Below are 5,414 nucleotides of genomic sequence, written 5' to 3'. Positions count from 1 at the left end.
CTCCTCCTCCACGCTGCACCCGACTCAGTGCGACAGTAACGCCGCCCGTGACTCCCAGGAATGCAGCAGCACCGGCTCCAGCGGGGGAGTGAAAGGAAGAGTTGCCACGGCGACCTTCGTTACCGTTGTCATCGTCAAGCGGCGGTTTGAAGGGCTGATGTGCACTCTTCTTAAAGGGCCACGCCCTCACAAATCACAACATAATAACAAGATAAATCACACGGTTACCCGTCATCACTGAAAGAGAAACGCTGCCGTCATCCATCCATCCAACGACCTCTTTACTCAACACATCATTAACACTATTAGTGTTGCTTGAACACCTGATTTCACACCTGACACTTGCTTATTTATTGTAAATGTCTTTTTAATAGCCAAAGGTTATTATTATTGCTGTTATTATTGTTATCTTTATACTGTCTTTTTCTCTTTTTTTTGTCTATACTGTATTTGTTTTGCTAAAAACTGATGCTGGAAATGTCATTTTCCTCGCGGGAGTCCTCCCAAAATTATTAAAAAAAGAGAAGTCTAAGTCCATTAATTTAGGTGTTGTAGTTGTAGCTTTAAGATTTCTTTTTAATTTTAAGATTTTGGCGTTTTTGCTTTAGGATTTTGGTGTTTTTCATCGTTTTTCCCCCTCCCCAGTGTCTTTGTGCCTTTGACGACATTTTCTCACTTGTTTGACATTTTATCCGTTCTTTTCCAAAGTTTTTGTCACTTTTTCCAATATTTTTTACGCTTTTTCCTCCAATATTTTGTCCCCTTGTTGACATGTTCATCCTCTTTTAGTTTGGATATAAAACAAACTTGGAAATGGGTCAAATTTGACCCCCGGACAACACAAGGGTCAAATCTGTCAACAGTTCAGGTTCAGGTGTCATTTGGTTTTTTGTCCATTTTACCATCGCTAAATTAATACTTGCCGGTGCCTAAAAGAAAAGAAAAATACAGCGTTACACACACACACACACACACACACACACACACACACACACACAGACACACACACACACAAACATCGTTACACACACACACACACCCACATACATACATACATACATACCCACACATGCGTGCCTTCATAGTTACATTTACAGAGACACACACACACACACATCGTTACCCACACACATACACAGACACCTGCACAGCTTTACACACAAAACACATACACACCGTTACATACACACGCACACAAACACAAACACACACACACCTTTACGCACACAGACACACAGGGTTTTCAACATTTTCATCATCCCCCCCCCCTCCCCCCAGTGTCTTTGTCCCTTTTGACGACATTTTGTCACTTGTTCCACATTTAGTCCGTTTTTTCCAAAGTTTTTGTCACTTTTTCCAAGGTTTTCGACGCTTACTTCCTGTGGTTTTTTTGTCATAGTTTTTGTCACTTTTTCTTTCTTTTTTTTTTTACGCTTTTCTCCCCAATTCTGATATTAAACAACTTGGAAATGGGACAAATTTGACCCCAGGACAACACAAGGGTCAAATCTGTCAACGGTTAGGTTCAGGTACAGTTTAGTTTTTTGTTCCATTTTACCAGTGCTAAGACAAAACAGCCAAATTTCGGGCCCCTTGGGAAATCCGAGGAGACAGAAGCAGTCCCCTCCCTGCTGTCCCTCCAGTTAAACTCAGGGGACGTTGTCCCCCGGGACGTTGTCCCCCGGGACTCAGCGCTGGGAGAAAATCATCGACAGTGATGGACGTGTCACTCCGGATCACAGAGAGACAATAAAGACGCGGCTAAAGCAGAGGAATGCCGGCCGGGAGGCGAGCAGGCCGAGGTCAAGCACGGGTCCAAGAGTAGGAACTCACACACACACACACACACACACACACACACACACACACACACACACACACACACACACACACACACACACACACACACACACACACATCAGCGAGCAACATCATACTCTGTAAAAAATGATGGAGGAAGTGAATTTTGCTGCAGAGGTTTCTGTGGACGTCCGTTTGTTACAGAGTATTTTAGACTATTTACACGCATGCATTGATATTTAAAACAGGGCTGTAGTACTGGGTCCGGACTCAAGACCGTTTTTTTGTGGTCTCGGACTTATCTCGGTCTCGCTAGTATTTGGACTCTGACTTGACTGGAAGACAAATGTAAAGAGAGGACACTGAATTCGGTCATTTCTAACCACCAACAGGAGCTGCTGGTCTGCAGCCGGCCCCGGTCCCCCCGTGAGTCGGACATTCAGGATCCTGTGCCTGCAGCAGCGCCCAGGTGGAGGCCGGCGGGGCCACATAGCTGCGAGCCGCTGAGGCGTGAGGAGACCAGCAGCTGGATGGGGGTCACTTCCAGACTCACAGAGACCTCAGCAGCAGCACAGACACACTGTTATGCTTGTGGACGTGTTTCACTTTCTGGTTTGGTTTTGTAGTCCTCGTTTTCTCCCTGGTCACGTCTTATTTATTTAACTTCCTGCCTTGTGTTTTCACTGCTTTTGTGATTGCCTGCCCCCCCCCATCCCCCCCATCCCCCCCAACCCCCCCGATGTATTTCACCTGTTCCTGTGCCCTCGTTCACCTTGTTGTATTTATGCTGCGTTCCAGACACAATATTTAGCCCGCAAGTCACAACTCACGACTTGGTAGCGTTCCACTTCTAGCTAGCGTTAGCTAGCAGCTATTCAATGTTGACGGTAGCTAGCGGCTAGTCAACGTTGACGTTAGCTAGCGGCTAGTCGACGTTAGCCGTTACCTAGTCAACGTTGACGTTAGCTAGCACCTAGTCAACGTTGACGTTAGCTAGCTGATACTAGCAACAACAACAACAACAGAATCTAACGCCGGGCGCCCAGATGGCTCAGCTGGTAGAGCGGGCGCCCACATATAGAGGTTTTGATTCTGAGCTGCGGCCCTTTGCTGAATGTCATTCCCCCCCCCACCCTTCTCTCTCTCCCCCCTTTCATTTCTTCAGCTGTCCTGTTTAAAATACCCAAAAAATCATCTTAAAAAAAATTATAATAATAGATCGAACTCCCGGCTGCGTGTATTTTCTTAGCCTCCACTTTTCAAATTCAACGTTCAGATTACTAAACATAACATTAGATCCTGAGAAAGTAGATGTTGAGGGTTATGTCCCCATTGACCTCCATTCATTTTGCACTGGCCTGCGAACCCCCCCCCCCCCCCCCCCCCCCCCCCCCCCCCCCCCCCCCCCCCCCCCCCCCCCCCCCCCCCCCCCCCCCCCCGGTGGAACTGCAACCAGTCCAGAAGCCGGAGGTATCGAGAGAGAGAGACTTCTTCCATAATTGGAAACTCTTTGCTTTAAAACAACAGCCATGTTGCCGTGTTCTCTCCGGGCTGAAGGTGACACAGGAAGTGACCTCTCGCCAACAGGAAGAGGAAATGAGCCGACAGGAAATGGATTTCTTCCTTAAGAGCGGCTTTTTATAGAAACCCGACCAGTAAGAGTATTCTCACAGGAAGTGAGAGGCTGACGGTTGCAGAATCAGAAGTACTTCATTACTTTACTACTTTGTGTTTGTACTGTTAATGAACGAAGACAACTGAGCGTAACTACACTGTAAAAAATTTCTGAAATCTTTAGATTTCACAGTGACACTACAGTAGATGATTTTACAGGAGAATGCTGTAAAACTACATTACAACTTTGCTGCTATGACAACATCACAGTAGTCTAAGTATTACTGTAAAAAAATAAAATAATCACAATATAGCCGCTATAGTACTGAAAATACTAAACTATTGTATTTTTACAGAAAGATAGAGACAGACAGAAATACAGAAAGAAAGAAAGACAGACAGTAAGACCAAAATTGAAAGACAGAGACAGAAAGACAGAGACAGAAAGAACAGAAAGAAAGACAGACAGAAAGACAGAAAGAAAGACAGAGACTGAAAGAAGGAAAGACAGACAGAAAGAGACAGAAAGACAGAGGTAGAAAGACAGAGACAGAAAGAACAACTGACAGAAAGACAGACAGTAAGAGACAGTAAGAAATAGAAAGACAGAGACAGAAAGACAGATAGAAAGAGACAGTAAGACCGGAATAACAGCAGAAAGAAAGACAAAAAAGACAGAAACAGAGTGGACAGAGAGAGACAGATAGAAAGATAGAAGGAAAGACAGAAAGATAGAACGATAGAAAGAAATGAAGAATCACAGTAGTTGAAGCATTACTGTAATAAATCCCAGTACATCTGCTATAGTACTGTAAATAGTACACTACTGTATTTTTACTTTTTTATCTTATGTTGTGTTTAATTGAGTTGCATTGAAGGACCTTTACTGTGAAAATAATTCACAGGAACTTGCTGGACAATGTTTCCATAGTTACTGTGAATTTGACGTTAAATAACTTCCAGTGTAGACGTGTTTTTCACCTCGTTAAGAATCTTTCCTCATTTCCTCCGCTTTCTGCTCTTTGTTTACCGTTTCTGACTCGACTAGTCCTGGTCTTGGACTTGACTTGGACTCGACTGGTCCTGGTCTTGGACTTGAGTTTGATTTGACTGGTCTTGGTCTTGGACTTGAGTTGGATTTGACTAGTCCTGGTCTTGGACTTGAGTTTGATTTGACTGGTCTTGGTCTTGGACTTGAGTTGGATTTGACTAGTCCTGGTCTTGGACTTGAGTTTGATTCGACTGGTCCTGGTCTTGGACTTGAGTTGGATTTGACTAGTCCTGGTCTTGGACTTGAGTTTGATTTGACTGGTCTTGGTCTTGGACTTGTCTTGGACTCGAATAGTCCTGGTCCTGGACTTTTCTTGGACCCGATGGTCCTGGTCTTGGACTTGTCTTGTACTCAACTAGTCCTGATCTTGGACTTGTCTTGGACTCGACTGATCCTGGTCTTGAACTCGACTAGAAAGGTCTTGGCCTTGAGTTCGATTCGACTGGTCCTTGTCTTGGACTCGACTGGTGCTGGTCTTGGACTTGTCTTGGACTTGTCTTGGACTTGTCTTGGACTCGACTGGTCCTGGTCTTGGACTTGTCTTGGACTCGACTGGTGCTGGTCTTGGACCAGTCTTGGTGGTCTTGACTCCAGCCCTGAACGGAGGACAAGGACCCGACAGGAAGCCAGACCGAGAGCAGGAGAGAAGGAGGAACACCGTGGAGGTTTTTCAGCTCATGAAGAATCTTTCCTCATTTCCTTGGCTTTCTGCTCTTTGTTTACCGTTCCTGTCAGCGTGTTTACTGTCTCCTGATTGGCTGTCAATCTTCCTCGGCATTGTTCGGATTGGACCAACAAACACGGCAAGAGGAACATGTATTTCCTGTGTGTGCTCTTCCCTTTATTTGCCCTCCAGCTCTTCCTCCGTCTCCAAAAGAGAGCAACACACATTTAGAGACAGCTTTGATGCGCAAAGAGAGTCTTATTTGTTTTTTTTAATATTTAATAT

Source organism: Etheostoma cragini, chromosome 3, assembly GCF_013103735.1.
Source record: "Etheostoma cragini isolate CJK2018 chromosome 3, CSU_Ecrag_1.0, whole genome shotgun sequence".
Classification (NCBI taxonomy): domain Eukaryota; kingdom Metazoa; phylum Chordata; class Actinopteri; order Perciformes; family Percidae; genus Etheostoma; species Etheostoma cragini.
This window is presented reverse-complemented; position numbering follows the sequence as displayed.